This window comes from Rattus rattus, chromosome 2 (assembly GCF_011064425.1).
Source record: "Rattus rattus isolate New Zealand chromosome 2, Rrattus_CSIRO_v1, whole genome shotgun sequence".
Classification (NCBI taxonomy): domain Eukaryota; kingdom Metazoa; phylum Chordata; class Mammalia; order Rodentia; family Muridae; genus Rattus; species Rattus rattus.
In genome coordinates this window covers 100,633,525-100,655,067 of record NC_046155.1, presented here as the reverse complement: position 1 = coordinate 100,655,067, position 21,543 = coordinate 100,633,525, and the positions used below count along the sequence as shown (strand labels likewise).

General features: G+C 38.9%; 1 pseudogene; it reads left to right on the top strand.

The window, feature by feature from the left end:
- The first annotated feature begins 2,467 nt into the window (after positions 1–2,467).
- On the top strand, positions 2,468–3,536 carry LOC116893151 (annotated as a pseudogene).
- The last annotated feature ends 18,007 nt before the right edge of the window (positions 3,537–21,543 follow it).

Below are 21,543 nucleotides of genomic sequence, written 5' to 3'. Positions count from 1 at the left end.
AGAAACACAGTAGAGAAATCAACATTTCATCACCACGTGGACATAGTAAGCTAACATGGTAGGTCATGTCAAATGAAGCACATTAGTAACACAAATTTGGAAGCTCTGGATTTAGTTAAGCTAGGGATCCAATGATTGTTCCTATTGGCAGAAACAAACAATGAAAAATACCAAACCCTACCAATATCCTTAGAATATGGCTGTGGCTTGATAAAGCAGTGATATTTCTGTCTTTCAGTATTGCCATGAGAATTTTCAGTGAGCAACTTATGGGTGTGTTGTGTGACTTTTCCTGCAGAAACATGACATACATATCTCCTCACCCCAGAGAATTTATGACAGACTAACCTAACAATTACACCAAAGTACAATTTTGTGAACTGATCCATTCTAACATGTCTTTGTAACTTCTGACCTCTGAAAAATGAAGCAGAATATTAGGAGTATGAGGTCAGCTGAGATAGATAGCTCGATCCTTTCGCAACCAAAGGTCAAAGAAACAACCAATAAACGCAAGCAATGCTCAGTATTCCTGTTCCTTTTTAAAGATAGATTGATAAGTCTAAAACTTTTACAGTTGTACAAAATTACCCTATATTTTATGCAAGTATACTTTAACACAGGATTAATAACTAATTGATATAGTTGCTTTCTGACCTTTTATTTTATTATATTGCTGGAAATTGAACCTAATGTCTATTGCATACTAGGTACATGTGCTACCTTTAAGCCCAAACTCCATATTCTCAGTGAGGAACTATAGGTAAGTAGGCTTTTACCTTTGAGTCATGGCCCATTCCCTCACAGGAGATTGTAGGAAAGCACTCTATTCCTGATTAAACAACCTCAGGTATGTAAATAAATTTGAAAAAATAGCCTGTACGCAGATTTTGTTGCTCACATACTATGGAATATGAAAATGATTCAAGTTTCTTGAACTTAATATATATTTCAAGCTTTTTGTTCTCTAGAAATTAGAAAAGCAATCAAGAAGCTCCCTGAGGGTTTGCACCCGCCCCTCCATTTTTTTCATCATCCAGAATTTTATCTTGTGTACATGGATCCAGCACTACCTTAGGAAATAGTGAAGATTCAGGATACTCTGTAGTCTGATCAGTATTTATACCTACATAGATGGAAAGACAACTTATATGAACAAAATTATGGTTTGTTTAGGAGAAACCAAGTTATCACATTCTGGGGAGTGAGAAGAGGGTAGCGGGCACATTAACTACATCTGACACATGTCATATGGTGCAAGGATTCAGGTTCAGTTAGATTAAAGTCTCTCTGACAAGGTAGTTTTCAGGGTCATTTTTCCTTATAACATCATTCTATTCTTACCAAAACTAGATATAATGAACCTCTTAGAATTTTTATATAAGTCACTCAAAATTCCAAGCAAATTAATTACAGAATGCATTATCTTCCAAGATAAGTCCACAAACTCCACTAAAATTTGTTAGAAATCACTATTTAACCCACATAACAGTAAACTGTGCAGTTGTGCATAATCAAGGTGTGTGTATTGAGGTGTGAAAAAATTTATCTCAAGCAGGCACTGGATTGAATATAGATATAGTATCTACCTGTTCCTGTGTGTGGAACATTCCTTCATGTATAATCATCCTTTACACTGCAGTTATGGTCCTTGTATATATAAAAAAAGTCAAGATACCATCTTTATACATTATCAAAGTGTCTTCCTGTGCCCTTAGTTTTGTTATCATATCTTCTGAACTCAGGTGGTTTCAACGTCTTTCTTTGTAATATGTGAAGAAGATCAATATTAAAAAACATCATTTACTCTACCATAAGTTTGAAACATAAAGGGACACCATATTTCCATATGCATATCCGTCACCTCATAAATCATCACAAAAATATCTTTGAAATCTATAGTGCAGCAATGGGCTGCTATTTATTCTTTGGGTCATTCCATTGAATATCTCTTTTCTGTCTGTTTGTATGTCTGTGTGTCTGCTCTCTCTCTCTCTCTCTCTCTCTCTCTCTCTCTCTCTCTCTCTCTCTCTCTGTCTCTCTGGAGTGGATAGTTCATTTCTTTGCTGTACACACTATTTGATTAAGCTTTTTACAGTTCTCCACTGAATTATTTCTCTTGTGATCATGAGAATTGAGGAAAAGACCTCACTGAGGGATGGTCTATTAAGTCTCTTCCTTCAAGTGCTAAACTTCTTTCAGTCATATTTTACTGTCTGCTCACCCTAAGTTCAGTATCACTGCTGAGACATGGAGTCCAATTATTAATTTTTTATAATTAGTCTAATGGCAAAAGTAATTTTAAGAATGTGCTGAATATTGAGGGCTCTGGTACTTTCACAAAGCATAAAGCAAAAGTTTTGGAATTTTATTGCTAAAACAACTCTCCTATAGTGGCAGATGGTATATATTCTAGACAAGTGTCATGCGATAAAATTTTTTTTTAGAAGTTTCAGGTGCAGACAAAATGGAAGCCAACTATTCCATCCCTCTGAATGGATCAGAAGTGGTTGTCTGTGATTCTACCATCTCCAGAGTTCTGTGATCCTCTTGATGGTTGTTCTCTCCATCACATTTGTCCTTGGTGTGTTGGATAATGAACTAGTGATCTGGGTAGCTGGATTCTGGATGGTACACACTGTCACGACTACCTGTTATCTGAATCTAGCATTGGCTGACTTCTCTTTCATAGTGAATCTACCATTCTTCGTTATCTCAACTACTATGAAAGAAAAATGGCCTTTTGGATGGTTCCTGTGTAAATTAGTTCACATTGTGGTAGTCATAAACCTCTTTGGAAGTGTCTTCCTGATTGCTTTAATTGCCTTGGACCGCTGCATTTGTGTCCTGCATCCAGTCTGGGCTCAGAACCACCGCACTGTGAGGCTGGCTAGGAAGGTAGTTGTTGGGCCCTGAATTTTAGCTCTGATTCTCACTTTGCCCATTTTTATTTTCCTGACTAGAGTTAGAGTTCCTGGAGGTAATGTGTACTGTACATTCGACTTTGCATTCTGGGATAACACTCTTGAAGAAATGTTGAACAGAGCTAACATTTTTGTAACAGTTAGAGGGACCAGGAGGTTTGTTATTGGCTTAATAATGTCCATGTCCATTGTTGCCATCTGCTATGGACTCATTGCTGTCAAGATCCACAGAGGAGCACTTGTTAATTCCAGTCATCCCTTATGAGTCCTTACAGCAGTTGTGGCTTCCTTCTTTATCTGTTGGTTTCCCTTTCAACTGGTGGCCCTTTCAAGTACAATCTGGTTCAAAGAGTCATTGTTTAGTGGTCTTTACAAAATTCTTGAAATGTGGGTCAAAACCCAACCAGCTCACTGGCTTTCTTCAATAGTTGCCTCAATCCAATGCTCTATGTTTTCATGGACCAGGACTTCCAAGAGAGACTGATTCATTCCCTCCCTTCTAGTCTGGAGAGAGCCTTGAGTGAGGACTCTGGCCAAACCAGTGATACAGGCACCAATTCTGCTTCTCCTCCTGCAGACATTGAGATAAAATCAATAAGGAGATTACCATGAGGGGTGTTTTTTGTTCCACCTCAGTTTCATTCCACTTTTGTCTTACCCTATGTTATGCCCTAGAGCAATTTTAATCTGATAAAATACTTCTGTGTCTCCTGAATCTGGGAAAAGAAATAAAAGTCAAAGTTAATACTGCTGTTGTTCTGCATGCTTTTTTAAACTAAGCCTATATAAACTGAGTAAAACTAATGTATGTAAAACTAAAAAGCAATGGTTTTGTGGGAGGAAAAGAGTAATGCATATTTGCAGTGTTTAGATAAGATAGTAAAAATTAAAATTAAAATTATTCTATTTCAGGAGCTGAGAAGATGTCTCAATGGTTAATAAGAACTTCTGCTTTCATAGAGTACTGGAGCTTTTTCCCCAGGGGTCAGCCCCGCCTTGGGTCTTCTTTCTTGTTGGTTCTTCTTGAAGCAGGGGCGGGTAAGACTTTGTGTTAGGAGATATTTAGGGTTGCTATATAATAATAAGTTTACTTATTTAAGTGTAAGTTGCTATGCTACTGTAGCTGACTTAACTTCTGTGTTCCTCTGAGGCCAAAAACTGCAGTCTCTGGCACTTAACACCTTATTCTAAAACAACAGGAGATAAAGTAAAGGGTTAATTGATAGAGCCTTTTCACTTTTGTCACTATCTCGCTTTTTTTGACTTACTATGGGGAATTTTGTAGCAATAAACTTTTAATGAACCAAGAGAACTGAATTATGATTGCAGAAGGAAAAGTTTTAAATAGGCTAATATGCATAAACTTATATAAGTTCATATACAGATATGTGAATGTGCTTTTATACATTTACACTCAAATTCGTCAGGCTCAGCCTACAATTACATTCTGACAATTACATTCTTATACATACACATGCATACATTCTCACAAGTACATACTTACAGACACATCCATACTTACATATATGGAGCAAAAGACCAAGCACTGATCCAGAGAGAACTCACTCATTCTGGATGAAAAAATGAGCTCCAATCCTATTGCATTGAGAAAGAAAAGGCTTGTACATTTTTTTTGAGTAACTTTATTTTATTTATTTTCTTTTTTTTCCCATCTTTATTAACTTGAGTACTTCTTTTTTTTTTATTAACTTGAGTCTTTCTTATTTACATTTCGAATGTTATTCCCTTTTCCGGTTTCCAAGCCAACATCCCCCTAACCCCTCCCCTCCCCTTCTATGTGGGTGTTCCCCTCCCCATCCTCACCCCATTACTGCCCTCCCCCCAAAAATCATGTTCACTTGGAGTTCAGTCTTAGCAGGACCAATGGCTTCCCCTTTCACTAGTGCTCTTACTAGGCTATTCATTGCTACCTATGAGGTTAGAGTCCAGGGTCAGTCTATGTATAGTCTTTGGGTAGTGGCTTAGTCCCAGGAAGCTCTGGTTGGTTGGCATTGTTGTTCATATGGGGTCTCGAGCCCCTTCAAGCTCTTCCAGATTTTTCTCTGATTCCTTCAACAGGGGTCCCATTCTCAGTTCAGTGGTTTGCTGCTGGCATTGCTTATGTATTTGCTGTATTCTGGCTGTGTCTCTCAGGAGAGATCTACATCTGGTTCCTGTCATCCTGCACTTCTTTGCTTCATCCATCTTGTCTAATTGGGTGGCTGTATATGTATGTGCCACATGTGGGGCAGGCTCTGAATGGGTGTTCCTTCTGCCTCTTTTCTAAACTTTGCCTCCCTATTCCCTGCCTAGGGTATTCTTCTTCTTGTATAGGAGTGAAGCATCCGCATTTTAGTCATCCTTTTTGAGACTCATGTGTTTTATGCATCTAGGGTAATTCTAGCATTTGGACTAATGTCCACTTACTAATGAGTTCATACCATGTGTGTTTCTGTGATTGGGTTACCTCACTCAGGATGATATCCAATTGTCTGAGGAACCTCCAGACACATTTCCAGAATGGTTGTACCAGTCTATAATCCCACCAACAATGGGGGAGTGTTCCTCTTTCCCTACATCCTCGCCAGCATTTGCTGTCACCTGAGTTTTTAAACTTAGCCATTCTCACTGGTGTGAGGTGATCTCAGGATTGTTTTGATTTGCATTTCCCTTAGGACTAAAGATGTTCAACATTTCTTTAGGTGTTTCTCAGCCATTCGGCATTCCTCAGCTGTGAATTCTTTGTTTAGCTCTGAAGCTAATTTTTTAACATGGTTATTTGTCTCCCTGCAGTCTAACTTCTTGAGTTCTTTTTATATTTTGGATTCAGCCCTCTATCAGTTGTAGGATTGGTAAAGGTCTTTCCCCAATCTGTTGGTTGTCGTTTTGTCCTAACAACAGTGTCCTTTCCTTTACCTAAGCTTTGCATCTTTATGAGATTCCATTTGTTGATTCTTGATCCTAGAACATAAGACATTGGTGTTTTGTTCAGTTTTTCTCCAGTGCCCATGTTTTCAAGATGCTTCCCCACTTTTTCTTCTATTAGTTTGAGTGTAACTGATTTGAGATGGAGGTCTTTGATCCACTTGAATTTAAGCTTTGTACAGGGTGATAAGCATGGATCTATGTACATTCTTCTACATGCTGACCTCCAGTTGAACCAGCACCATGTGCTGAAAATGCTGTCTTTTTTCCATTGGATGGTCTTGGCCCCTTTGTCAAAAATCAAGTGGCCATAGGTGTGTGGGTTCTATTCTGGGTCTTCAATTCTATCTGTCTGTCTCTGTACCAATACCATGCAGTTTTTATCACTATTGCTCTGTAATACTGCTTGAGTTCAGAGATAGTGATTCCCCCAGAAGTCCTTTAATTGTTGAGGATAATTTTAGCTATTCTGTTTTTTTTCTTATTCCAGATGAATTTGGAAATTGTTCTGTCTAACTCTCTGAAGAATTGGATTGGTATTTTGATGGGGATTGCATTGAATCTGTAGATCACTTTTGGTAAAATGGCCATTTTTATTATATTAATCCTGCCAATTCATGATCATGGGAGATCTTTCTATTTTCTGAGATCTTCTTCAATTACTTTATTCAGAGGCTTGAAGTTCTTATCATACAGATCTTTCACTTGCTTGGTTAAACACCGAGGTATTTTATATTATTTGGGACTATTATGAAGGGTGTCGTTTCTCTAATTTCTCGGCTTGTTTCTCTTTTGTGTAGAGGAAGGCTTCTGATTTATTTGAGTTAATTTTATACCCAGCCACTTTGCTGAGGTATTTATCAGGTTTAGTAGTTCTCTGGTAGAACTTTTGGGATCACTTAAATATACTAACACATCATCTGCAAATAATGATATTTTGACTTCTTCTTTTCCAATGTGTATCCCCTTGATCTCATTTTGTTGTCTGATTGCTCTGGCTAGAAACTCAAAAACTATATTGAATATGTAGGGAGAGAGTGGGCAGCCTTGTCTAGTCCCTGATTTTAGTGGGATTGCTTCAAGTTTCTCTCCATTTAGTTTAATGTTAGCAACTGGTTTGCTGTATATGGCTTTTACTACGTTAAGTATGGGCCTTGATTCCTATTCTTTCCAGGAGTTTTATCATCAAGGGGTGTTGAATTTTGTCAAATGCTTTCTCAGCATCTAATGAAATGATCATGTGGTTTTGTTCTTTCAGTTTGCTTATATAATGGATCACGTTGATGGTTTTCTGTATATTAAACCATCCCTGCATGCCTGGGATGAAGCCTACTTGATCATGGTGGATGATTGTTTTGATGTGCTCTTGGATTCTGTTTGCCAGAATTTTATTGAGTATTTTTGCATCGATATTCATAAGGGCAATTGGTCTGAAATTCTCTTTTTTTGTTGGGTCTTTGTTTGGTTTAGGTAAAAGAGTAATTGTGGCTTCATAGAAGGAATTCAGTAGTGCTTCATCTGTTTCAATTTTGTGTAATAGTTTGGATAGTATTGGTATGAGGTCTCCTCTGCAGGTCTGATATAATTCTGCACTGAAACAATCTGGACCTGGGCTCTTTTTGGTTGGGAGACCTTTAATGATTGCTTCTATTTCTTTAGGAGTTATGGGTTTTTTTTAAATGGTTTATCTCTTCCTGATTTAACTTCCGTACCTGGTATCTGTCTAGGAAATTTTCCATTTCCTGCAGATTTTCAAGTTTTGCTGAATATAGGCTTTTATAGTAAGATCTGATGATTTTTTGAATTTCCTCTGAATCTGTAGTTATGTCTCCCTTTTCATTTCTGATTTTGTTAATTTGGACACACTCTCTGTGTCCTCTCATTAGTCTGGCTAAGGGTTTACCTATCTTTTTCATTTTCTCTAACAACCAACTTTTGGTTCTGTTCCTTCTTTTTATGGTCCTTTTTGTTTCTACTTGATTGGTTTCAGCTCTGAGTTGGATTATTTCCTGCCTTCTACTCCTCCTGGGTGTATTTGCTTCTTTTTGTTCTAGAGCTTTTAGGTGTGCTGTCAAGCTGCTGACATATGCTCTTTCCTGTTTCTTTCTGCAGGCACTCAGCGCTATGAGTTTTCCTCTTAGCACAGCTTTCATTGTGTCCCATAAGTTTGGGTATGTTTTACTTTCTTTTTCATTAAATTCTAAGAAATCTTTAATTTCTTTCTTTTTTTAATCCTTATTAACTTGAGTATTTCTTATTTACATTTCAATCATTATTCCTCCCCCTCCTCTTCTATATGGGCTTCCCCTCCCCATCCTCCCCCATTACCACCCTCCCTCCAACAATCCTGTTCACTGGGGGTTCAGTCTTGGCAGGACCAAGGGCTTCCCCTTTCACTGGTGCTCTCACTAGGCTATTCATTGTTACCTATGAGGTTGGAGCTCAGGGTCAGTCCATGTATAATCTTTGGGTAGTGGATTAGCCACTGGGGAAGCTCTGGTTGGTTGGCATTGTTGTTCATATGGTGTCTCGAGCCCCTTCAAGCTCTTCCAGTCCTTTCTCTGATTCCTTCATCGGGGGTCCCATTCTCAGTTCAGTGGTTTGCTGCTGGCATTTGCCTATGTATTTGCTGTATTCTGGCTGTGTCTCTCAGGAGAGATCTACATCAGGTTCCTGTCAGCCTGCACTTATTTGCTTCATCCATCTTGTCTAATTGGGTGGCTGTATAAGTATGGGCCACATGTGGGGCAGGCTCTGAATGGGTGTTCCTTCTGCCTCTGTTTTAAACTTTGCCTCTCTATTCCCTGCCAAGTGTATTCATGTTGCCCTTTTAAAGAAGGAGTGAAGCACCAGTGAGAATGGCTAAGATCAAAAACTCAGGTGACAGCAAATGCTGGCGAGGATGTGGAGAAAGGGGAACACTCCTCCATTGTTGGTGGGGTTACAGACTGCTACAACCGTTCTGGAAATCAGTCTGGAGGTTCCTCAGAAAATTGGACATTGAACTGCCTGAGGATCCAGCTATACCTCTCCTGGGCATATACCCAAAAGATGCCCCAACATATAAAAAAGACACGTGCTCCACTATGTTCATCGCAGCCTTATTTATAATAGCCAGAAGCTGGAAAGAACCCAGATGCCCTTCAACAGATGAATGGATACAGAAAATGTGGTACATCTACACAATGGAATATTACTCAGCTATCAAAAACAATGACTTTGTGAAATTCGTAGGCAAATGGTTGGAACTGGAAACTATCATCCTGAGTGAGCTAACCCAATCACAGAAAGACATACATGGTATGTACTCATTGATAAGTGGCTATTAGCCCAAATGCTTGAATTACCCTAGATGCCTAGAACAAATGAAACTCAAGACGGATGATCAAAATGTGAATGCAGATCGCTCCTGAGAGACACAGCCAGAATACAGCAAATACAGAGGCGTATGCCAGCAGGAAACCACTGAACTGAGAACAGGACCCTGTTGAAGGAATCAGAGAAAGAACTGGAAGAGCTTGAAGGAGCTCGAGACCCCATATGTACAGCAATGCCAACCAACCAGAGCTTCCAGGGACTAAGCCACTACCCAAAGACTATACATGGACTGACCCTGGACTCTGACCTCGTAGGGTTGCAATGAATATCCTAGTAAGAGCACCAGTGGAAGGGAAGCCCTGGGTCCTGCTAAGACTGAACCCTAGTGAACTAGACTGTTGGGGAGAGGGCAGCAATGGGGGGAGGGTTGGGAGGGGAACACCCATAAGGAAGGGGAGGGGGGAGGGGGATGTTTGCCCGGAAACCGGGAAAGGGAATAACAGTCGAAATGTATATAAGAAATACTCAAGTTAATAAAAAAAAATGACACATTATAATAGATATTCTTACTATGCCTGATTTTCAGTAAACATTTACTAAATTCCTTAGAATCTAAAAAATAAGGTACAATTATTTGGCCACCAAAAATACTATCAAATAGTAGCAGTTGACTTTCATGTTCATGTTACCAACTGTAAATAATTTTGAGAAATCAAATGGGAATATTTAATATCATGGCAACTGTAATAATCTGTTCAGTGTATTAAGTGCTACCACACATTCATTTCAGAGTGTTCATAGTGAAGAAATGAATAAAGCCAAAATGCGATTGAAACCTAAAAAAAAAAAAAAAAAAAAAAGAAGGAGTGAAGCATTCACATTTTGGCCATCCCTCTTGAGTTTCATGTGTTCTATGCATCTAGGGCAATTCAAGCATTTGGGCTCATAGCCACTTATCAATGAGTCCATACCATGTGTGTTTTTCTGTGATTGGGTTACCTCACTCAGGATGATATTGTCCAGTTCCATCCACTTGCTTATGAATTTCATAAAGTCATTGTTTTTGATAGCTGAGTGATATTCCATTGTGTAGATGTACCACGTTTCCTGTATCTATTCCTCTGTTGAAGGGCATCTGGGTTCTTTCCAGCTTCTGGCTATTATAAATAAGGCTGGTAAGAACATAGTGGAACACGTGTCTTTGTTATATGTTGGAGCATTTTTGGGTATATGCCCAAGAGAGATATAGCTGGGTTCTCAGGTAGTTCAATGTCCAATTTTCTGAGGAACCTCCAGACAGATTTCCAGAATGGTTGTAGCAGTCTGCAATCCCACCACCAATGGAGGAGTGTTCCTCTTTCTCCACATCCTTGCCAGCAATTGCTGTCACCTGAACTTTTCATCTTAGCCATTTTCACTGGTGTGAGGTGAAATCTCAGGGTTGTTTTGATTTGCATTTCCCTTATGGCTAAAGATGTTGAACATTTCTTTTGGTGTTTCTCAGCCATTCGGCATTCCTCAGCTGTGAATTCTTTTTTTAATGTCTTTCTTTATTTCTTCCTTGACCAGATTATCATTGAGTAGAGCATTTCTCACCTTCCATGTATATCTGGCCGTTCTTCCCTTATTGTTATTTAAGACCCGCTTTAACCTGTGGTGGTCTGAGAGGACTCATGGGATTATTTCTTTCTTTCTGTATCTATTGAGGCCTGTTTTATGACCAATTATATGGTCAACTTTGGAGAAAGTACCAGGAGGTGGTGAGAAGAAGGTATATCCTTTTGCTTTAGGATAGAATGTTCTATAAATATCTAAGGCCATTTGATTCATGACTTCTCTTTGTCTGTCCATGTCTCTGTTTAATTCCTGTTTCCATGATCTGTCCGTTGATGAGAGTGGGGTGTTGAAATCTCCTACTATTATTGTGTGAGGTGCAATGTGTGCTTTGAGCTTTAGTAAGATTTCTTTTATGTATGTAGGTTTTATTTGTGTTTGGAGCATAGATATTTAGGATTGAGAGTTCATATTGGTTGATTTTTCCTTTGATGAATATAGTGTGTCCTTCCTTATCTTTTTTGATGACTTTTAGTTGAAAATCGATTTTAGATTGGCTACTCCAGCTTGCTTCTTCATACAATTTGTTTGGAAAGTTGTTTTCCAACCTTTCACTCTGAGGTGGTGTCTGTCTTTTTCTCTAAGGTGTGTTTCCTGTAGGCAGCAGAATGCAGGGTCTTCATTGAGTATCCAGTTTGTTAATCTATATCTTTATATTGGGGGGTTGAGTCCATTTGTGTGGAGAGATATTAAGGAATAGTGGTTGTTGCTTCCTGTTATATTCATGTTTGGATGTGAGATTATGTTTGTGTGCTTTTCTTCTCTTTGTTTTTTTGCCAAGATGATTAGTTCCTTGCTTTTTCTAGGGTGTAGCTTGCCTCCTTAATGTTGGGCTTTACCATTTATTATCCTTTGTAAGGCTGGATTTATAGGAAGATATTGTGTAAATTTACTTTTGTCATGGAATATCTTGGTTTCTCCATCTATGTTAATTGAAAGTTTTGCTGGATACAGTAACTTGGCCTGACATTTGTGTTCTCTTATGGTCTGTATGACATCTGTCAAGGATCTTCTGGCTTTCAGTCTCTGGCGAGAAGTCTGGTGTGATTCTGATAGGTCTTCCTTTATATGTTACTTGACTTTTTCCCGTACTGCTTTTAATATTCTTTCTTTGTTTTGTGCATTTGGTGTTTTGACTATTATGTGACAGAAGCAGTTTCTTTTCTGGTCCAATCTATTTGGAGTTCTGTCGGCTTCTTGTATGTTTTTTGGGCATGTCTTTCTTTAGGTTAGGTAAGTTTTCTTCTATGATTTTGTTGAAGATATTTACTGGTCCTTTGTGCTGGGAGGCTCACTCTCTTTGAAACTTATTATCCTTAGGTTTGATCTTCTCATTGTGTCCTTGACTCCTTTATGTTTTGGTCCAGTAGCTTTTTCTGTTTGACATAATCTTTGACAATTGTGTTGCTAATTTCTAAGGAATCTTCTGCTCCTGAGATTCTTTCTTCTATCTTTTGCATTCTGTCTGTGCTGCTTGTATCTGTGACTCCTTGTCTCTTCATTTGGTTTTCTATATCTAGGGTTGTCTCCCTTTGTGCTTTCTTTATTGCTTCTATTTCCATTTTTAATTCCTTCACCTGTTTGATTGTGTTTTCCTGGAATTTTTTCAGGGATTTTTTTTGATTCCTCTCTATAGGTTTCTACTTGTTTATTTATGTTTTCCTGCATTTCTCTAAGTGAGTTCTTTATGTGTTTCTTGAAGTCCTCCATCATCATGATAAAATGTGATTTTAAATCTAGATCTTGCTTTTCTGGTGTGTTTGGACATTCAGTGTTTGCTTTGGTGGGAGAATTGGTCTCCGATCATGCCATGTATTCTTGGTTTCTGTTGCTTGGGTTCCTGTGCTTGTCTCGCCATCAGGTTGTCTCTGGTGTTACCTTGTTCTCCTATTTCTGACAGTGGCTAGTCTGTCCTATAGGCCTGTGTGTCAGGAGTGCTGTGGTCCTGTTTTTCTGTTTTCTTTCCACCAGTTATGGGAACAGAGTGTTTTGCTTTCAGTCATGTAGTCTTTCCTGTCTACTGGTCTTCAGCTGTTCCTCTGGGCCTATTCCCTGAGTCCAACAGGCAGGTCACATGTAGCAGAAAAGTTGGTCTTACCTGTGGTCTTGCAGCTCACGTTGCTTCTTTTGAGCTCTCCATGAGGGCGGCAACCAGGAGGGCTTGTGTCATCTTTTCCCGGGGTCCGCCCGTGCACCAGGGTTACAGATGGATTTAGTTGTTTTCCTCTGGAGTCAGAAATGTGGGCAGAGTGTTATCTCTTCTGAATTTCCAGGCATGTCTGCCCCTCTGAAGGTTTAGCTCTCCCTCCCACGGGATTTGGGTTCAGGGAGCTGTTGACTGGGTCCCTTCAGATCTGGGCGGTGTCTGGACCACCCATTGAGACTTTTAATATTTAATACTGGGCAGGCTTCAGGGTCCTTAGCACAGCTTCATAACACAAACAGACAAACCAACAGTGCATCATTTAAAAATATAGTGTTTGCATCATTCTCTTCATTGCTCTCATAAAGAACTTGAGTGCCGGTGAGAGTTGAGTGATCATAATTCCTGCATCAGGTTTCAGATTTGAGCGAGCTAATCATCTTTCAAGCTCAGCCGAAGGAAGCATCAACATTTTAGGGTTTAGATTAGAGTTTATCTAGAAGTAGAACTTGCACTCCAAAATACAGCTCGGACGACCACCACCCGTGCTCCTGTGGTGTAGTGCACCAGAGCATTGGGAGCTCGGACCATCATTTCTCTACAGCTGTCCGTTGGTATTTCTTCCTTTGTATATAATTTAGGCAAGCTGGCACGCTTGCCCTGCTTCTCAAAAGGGGCAGCAACATGAAGACTGCTGTCATGCTGCTGTGGAAACCTGTCCCATCGCTGGGAACTGCTTTTCCCAGTCACTTGTCAGTTTGAGTTTTAGTGAACGGTTTTTAGGCAATGTGGAGCTGCTTCTCATATCTAGAATTTGTTAATGGAATGCAAAAACGCCAGTTTTTACAACTCCATTCTATGATTTCCTAGTCATTGTTTAGAAGTCTACATTGACTGCATCCTGCTTGTTGAGCCAGGAATTGTGAAGCCCCAGGCCACTGAACCCACAGGGAACAAATGCTGTATTTTTTTTTTTTTTTTACACTGTCAACTTATTCAGAGTTGAGAAAATGACTTTTTTATACTAAAGTGTATTTTGGTAAATTCCGGCTTCCTGATCCCCAAGCTCTGGAAAGGGTGCTGCAGCCTTGTGTCTCCAGGAAATCAGACTCAGGTCACCAGAGCAGCCACCTTCTCTGTGGCATTGTAAGTTCTTAAGTTTATACTCAGGTCAAACTCAGTGCCAGGGTTAACAAAGGAAGCGTCCCGTTACAAAATACTAATATAGTATTTCTATCATAGAGGGACAAAGTGGATTATAGCAATTTTTGAAAGTGTAGAAATAAGCCAAAAATGTCCAAATGAGCACACACCTATGTTACAGTTAAAAATGTAACATTTGTAATCTGCTTCTGGTTTTCAAAACAACACAAACTACCAAGAAATTTTTTATAAATAAGAATCATTTTTACTTGCTGTATTAGGTCAAAGTGATATGGTAAAAGGTGGACTGCTCAGATTATGATAATGCAGAGTGTTAGGAACACAGAGATGGTAGGAAATGGACCATGGAGTTAGACTAGTTTTAAGCAAGGGCTAGTGGAAAATCGACACTTCCCCCATTGACTTGCAACCACTGCTCTGCTTCCTGTACAAAATATGGGTCAGGGCCTTGGGGCAATGAGGACCTCCGAAAGTTTAACTTATTTTGTTTGCTATATCCTTGGTACTTCCGTACCCTCCAAGATTGTCGTGAATACTTGTTTCTCTAGCACTTTGGAAATACAAACAACTTTCTTAAAGCACGGTCAGGTCATTATTTGCTTCTTACATTTCCACTGAGTTGGGGTTAAAAGTTATTTACTTAATGTCTTTTCTAATTTGTTCCTGACAAATACCAGGATTTCTGTTGAAGAGAAACTTCTTTTTAATCTGTAAAAATTGAATGTGTTTCCTAAGCCTAAATTGTCTTCCAAGTCTAGCTTAAGCAAATGCTTACTTTCCTAGCTTTTCCAGAGAATGTGTTGTTTTTTAAGATAAAACAATGAGTAAATCCATAAAAGGACTAATTCAAATATGAAAGTTGGCAACATATTTCATGGTATAGTAATTTTGTATCTTCAGGAGAAAGACTATTGCCCTTTTTCTATTGTAATGACCAATTTTGGTATTTCATTGTTACTAAGATCTATTTTTAGAATAAAATTTGTTCTCTATTAAAAAAACCCATAGGGTTTGGATTTCTCATCACTTCACACATTATATTTTATTCATTTGTTGTCATGCAGGAAAACAAAACAAAACCAAACAAAACCATTCAACCACATAAGAAAACTATTTCTGGTTACCAGGCCATACAACAAGTTTTATTGGTGCGATTATTGGGGAGAGAACATCAGTGGTTAAGATCACTTGAAGTGATGGCTGGATGTGTCTAGAGTTTAGGAGGCTTAGTTACTTTATTTGTGAATTCAGAGTCATAATCAAAGAAATAACTACATATAAAATAAAATATTAACAATTATTTTATCCTTAATAGGTAAGTTTTCACTGGGCATTCCTAGGAGGCCTGAAGCAGGAGAGATTAATTCAAGACCAGTTCCCAAAAATGAAGTTTTGTGGTTTATAAGATTCATATATAACTGGAGATAGTCCCAAATGAATGAATGAAGTGAGGCATACCTATTATATATCATATTTCATTTGTGGTTCTTAAATTCCATATAGAAATGCAGATTTAAATTTGTGTGTGTGTGTGTGTGTGTGTGTGTGTGTGTGTGTGTTGCTCGGTGTGTGTGTTTGGTGGGTTTTTTGTGTGTGATCTGTCTTTTTGTTTTGTGTGTTATTTGTAGTATGTGTACATGTATATATGCCTGTGTGCATGTGTAGGTATATAACTAAGTCTGTCTTGGGAGACAGCAGACATTAAAGGAGTTAGGTTAAGTAAGAAAGAGAGGCAAGTATGTTTGAATTGGGAAGAGGCAGTCAATGTACAAAGGTATATGATTTTAAATCCAAAATAAATGGAACTATAACATATACCTGATAAAATATGAAGAAAATAAAGGTGGTAAAAAACATTTGACCATATTTCCAGATCTTTGGTTTAGCTAGATACAATGCCAATCACTTAGAACCTTGTCACTAGTGATGCTCCTCTGAGATAGGCAACTGCCAATTTAGAGAGCTTAGCATCTTCTTCTTCTTTTTTTTTCTTTTTTTTTATTAACTTGAATATTTCTTATATACATTTCGAGTGTTATTCCCTTTCCCAGTTTCCGGACAAACATCCCCCTCCCAGCATCTTCTTCTTACATAGGATTATCCCAGTTGGGTTAGTGGTTCACAGCACTCACAGAAGAGCAGAATAAGATACATGATTCTCACTTGAGTACCCAGTATTCCCTACTGTGTGTCACCTCTTCACATGGCTTGGGGAACAGGCTAAAATATACAAAGGCCTAGAATAAGTAGAACATGGGCTCTATGTCTTCAGCAGTGGGGAATTTCTCTGCACTCCTCAGTGAGGCTTTTTAAATGAGAATGGTTGGGAAAAGAGTGATTGTAATCCTGTAAGGAATCCATCACCTATGACTCAGGAAGAAGCTCAGTAAGTGCATTGGTTCTCCAATGTGAGAGTCAAGTACTGTGTTTGTCTTTGGGACCTGAAATGAAAATAGAGAAAGTGCTTATGGTCCCCCAGGGCCATAATTTTAGTAACAATGCTAAAACTAAGTCTGAGAGATGGGATTCTCCACTCTTTCTTAAATAATGATAAGTGATGTAAGTCAGGGTCTGGAATTGTTGTAGTAAAGACCTCCAAAATCTCAAAAAAAAAAAAAAAGGTTTCAAGTATCAATTTTGATAGTGAGGAAGGTTCAATAAGAAAGAAAATTAAAGGATTTTGTTTCACCACTGTGTGTGTGTGTGTGTGTGTGTGTGTGTGTGTATGCAACCACTAAACCTTCTCTCTCTGCACATGTTAATTCTACACAAATTCTTCTCTCTCTATGTTATTTGATGTTATAACATAGTCATATCATTTACTTCTTCTGTTTTCTCTGTTCAAATTTTCCATACGCTCCTGATTCTTTTTCAAAGAATCTTTATAAAATTTATTGTTGTTATATATAGATAGAATGAATTTATTCATTTGATATTGTTAATATGGCAGCTATAAGCATGGATGAGCAGATGTGTATAGTAGGCTATGGAGTCCTATGTTTACACCATCATATGTGGAATATATACACTTATTTTTTAAAGATAGATAGGTTGAACTTGAGTCCCTTTTCTTTCCTTTTGTCTGTATTCAGGGTACTTTAATAAAGAGAATTCATTCATGTGGAAGCAGAAGTTCTTCAGACTTGAATTTAGTAGGATTATGGAGGGGTCAAATACAAAACCAAAGCCTCTCCCCTGACTGTCTCTGCATTCTTTTAATTTGTTTAATAAGCAGAGGTGAAGCAACTTACTGGGTACTGTGCCATTTTGTGGTTGTCCAGACACAAAGCAAGAATAAAGTCAATTTTGCTGCTCAGGTCCTTGACCTGATTACAATTTTTTTCTTTTTCTTTTTTCCTCTTTTTGTCCCTTGCTGAATTCCTAAATGCAGGTGTGCAAGGAAATGTGACTGATAAAGCCAGGCAACACCTATCATTTTAGAAGTTACATTTGGGCCTCCCTTATTATTTCAACCATCCCAGGACAAGTATTAGTCTTTTGAAATAAAGCCTGCCCAGAGACTCATCATGTTTATGTTCTACTGGGCTTTCTCTATCCAGAGTGATAGTTTTTCAGAAGCTGATGTTCAACACGTACTGCAGGAAAAACACAATAATGAAGAGGCCATTTTCCTTTTCTCTTTTAAACATTTTCAACCATTGATGAGGATACTGTTTGCTCATCATGTATGACATCCTGAGTTCAGTTAGTCCTACTGTCTAAAACCATCCTGAAAACCAGGTTTCAGGAATCAGTTTTAATACTTTGAATTAATTAGATCCCCAAAATTGGGACTCTATGTCTCCAAAAGCTAAAAGTCCTTGTACTGGTTGGTTTTTGATCAATCAGTAAAGAGCTAATGGCCAATGACTAGAGAGGTAGACTGAGGATGGTCCTTTGGATTTGCACAGGTTAGGAACTAGAAGAGAGGAAGGAGGCAAGGAATCATCGTGACTCACTGGAGACACATGGGACATAAGAGCTGCACTAGTGAAAGTCAGTCTTCAATGTCAAAATTCTTGTAAGAGTCTACTGCCCACCTCTCTGATTGGGCCTAGGGCAGCAGGGGAAAGTTTAGGATTCTCAGGAGTACCAGACAGGTGTATCTGTTAGTAGGGGAAGTTTTAGGAAGTCCCAGTCTTTGAGTTAGTTGCAGCATGAAATTATCTTCTCTCTCTCTCTCTCTCTCTCTCTCTCTCTCTCTCTCTCTCTCTCTCTGTGTGTGTGTGTGTTTGCATGTGTATTTCATTCCTGATCAAAAAGAACCTCCTGGTCGTGTGGCTTGGAGTCAAAGCAGATAACGATATTTACCACTAACCTGAGAGTCAGTATATAGAGTCAGGAGAATCACTTGAAACCTCATCTATCTTGAGAGTTTGATATCAGTCTTAGTTCACCAAGCCTGTTTCAAGAAGACAACGGCCACAAATCTGAAATCTGCTGCAGAAACACAAAGTATACTTCTATTCACACACAGATTAGCTCCGTTCCTGTTGTCATTCTTTGTCTACATCCAGAATATCCTGTCTGCTCTTTAACCTACACTACCTTCAAGAAGATTATAATCCACACGCAGTAGGGATAAATCTTCACACGGGGATTGTGTGGTTGTCCTTGGGAAGTGAGGTTGGGTTGCAGTTCAGTACCCTATATAACTTTGCAGAGAAAGCTGGTTGTTTTTTAAGTTTTGTGCAAAGTTCTGTACACTCTATTGTTGTTTCAATGCAGGAGGTTGCTGCAAGTTCAATGTTAAAAATTTGTACTTCTGACAGACCTCCCTCTCTGGAAAATTGGTAGAATTAATGCCTAAGGAAAATATTTTCCTTAATTTCTATTCCCTCATTCCCACTACACATTCTGTATTAGTTAAACAAATACTCCCAAATCAGTGTGTACTTGGGGAGAAAATGATTTTGATATATATTGGGACAGAGAGGAAAGATAACCTCTGAGTCCGCAACAAAGGTCCAGTTATTCTGGCATCTACTTCAGCAAGTTCTAATAGGAACCTTCTCAAATTTTATACCAATGCTAGATATCAGTTAATTTGTTGCATTTAATTTGTTATATGTACTTCCTGTGTCTGCATGTATGTATGCAAGCATAGGAGTCCCTGATGCCTGTGGAAGTCAAAAGAGTAAGCCACATCACACACAATATGTGCTATAGTTAGGTGTGAACTCTTTTTTTCCATCTTTATTAAATTGGATATTTCTTATTTACATTTCAATTGTTATTTACCTTTACGGGATTCCATGCCATCATCCCCCTAACCCCTCCCCATCCCATTCTATATGGGTGTTCCCCTCCCAATTCTCCCCCTATTACCGCCCTCCTCCCAAGAATCCCATTCACTGGGGCTCCAGCCTTGGCAGGACCAAGGGCTTCCCTTTCCAGTGGTGCCCCTACTAGGCTATTTATTGCTACCTATGCAGTTAGAGCCCAGGGTCAGTCCATATATAGTCGTTAGGTAGTGGCTTAGTTGTTGGAAACTCTGCTTGGTTGGCATTGTTGTTCATATGGGATCTCAATCTCCTTTAGCGCTTTTGGTCCTTTCTCTGATTCCTTCAACGGGGGTCCCGTTCTCAGTTCAGTAGTTTGCTGCTCTCATTCGCCCATGTATTTGCTGCATTCTGGCTGTGTCTCTCAGGAGAGACCTACATCCGGTTCCTGTCAGCCTGCACTTCTTTGCTTCATCCATCTTATGTAGTTCGGTGGCTATATATGTATGGGACACATGTGGAGCAGGCTTTGGATGGGTGTTCCTTCAACTTATGTTCTAAACTTGGCTTCCCTATCCTCTCCCACGGGTATTCTTGTCCCCCTTTAAAAGAAGGAGTGAAGTATCCACATTTTGGTCATCCTCCTTGAGTTTCATGTGGTCTGTACATCTTGGGTAAGTAGAGCATTTGGGCTAATATCCACTTATCAATGAGTGCATACCATGTGTGTTTTTCTGTGATTGGGTTACCTCACTCAGGATGATATTTTCCAATTCCATCCATTTGCTTATGAATTTCATAAAGTCATTGTTTTTGATAGTGGAGTAGTATTCCATTGTGTAGATGTACCACATTTTCTGTATCCATTCCTCTGTTGAAGTGCATCTGGGTTCATTCCAGCTTCTGGCTATTATAAATAAGGCTGCTCTGAACATAGTGGAGCATGTGTTTTTGTTATATGTTGGAGCATCTTTTGGGTATATGCCCAAGAGAGGTATAGATGGGTCCTCAGGTAGTTCAATGTCCAATTTTCTGAGGAACCTCCAGACTGATTTCCAGAATGGTTGTACCAGTCTGCAATCCCACCACCAGTGGAGGAGTGTTCCTCTTTCTCCATATCCTTGTCAGCATCTGCTGTCACTGGAGTTTTTGATCTTAGCCATTCTCACTGGTGTGAGGTGAAATCTTAGGGTTGTTTTGATTTGCATTTCCCTTATGGCTAAAGATGTTGAACATTTCTTTAGGTGCTTCTCAGCCATTCAACATTCCTCAGCTGTGAATTCTTTGTTTCTCTCTGAACCCCATTTTTAAATAGGGTTACTTGTCTCCCTGCGGTCTAACTTCATGAGTTCTTTGTATATTTGGATATAAGCCCTCTATCAGTGGTAGGATTAGTAAAGATCTTTTCCCAATCTCTTGGTTGTTGTTTTGTCCTAACAACAGTGTCCTTTGCCTTACAGAAGCTTTGCAGTTTTATGAGATCCCATTTGTCGATTCTTGATCTTAGAGCATAAGCCATTGATGTTTTGTTCAGGAAATTTTCTCCAGTGCTCATGTGTTCGAGATTCTTCCCCTCTTTTTCTTCTATTAGTTTGAGTGTATCTGGTTTGATGTGGAGGTCCTTGATCCACTTGGACTTAAGTTTTGTACAGGGTGATAAGAATGGATCGATCTGCATTCTTCTTTATGCTGACCTCCAGTTGAACTAACTCAATTTGCTGAAAATGCTGTCTTTTTTTCCATTGGATTGTTTTGGCTCTTTTGTCAAAAATCAAGTGCCCATAGGTGTGTGGGTACATTTCTGGGTCTTCCAGTGGAATAGAGTTGACTGTTCCTATACCAAAACTATACAGTTTTTATCACTATTGCTCTGTAATATGGGTATGAACTCTTATATGCTTTGTGGGAACAGAACCCAGACCCTCTGCAAAATCAGCAAGCGATTTTCACCAACACACCATGTCTTCACCTCCTAAACAGTTATTATTGACAATTATGTTATATGTCAAATGCAGCTGCAATCTCAGTACAAGTTTTGAAGATAGAATGTAAAGATTAATTCATTAATGTTGATCACGTTTGGCCAGGTCCATCAGGGAAGGACAAGGGCCTTGTTGCTATTGGCTAAGACCTTCTTCCTGGGCCTGGTTTTTCTTTCTTTTCTTTCTGTTTCTGTTTTAAGATTGGAAATTTTTTATTGTATATTTTTCCTTTACCTTTAAAATGTTATTAC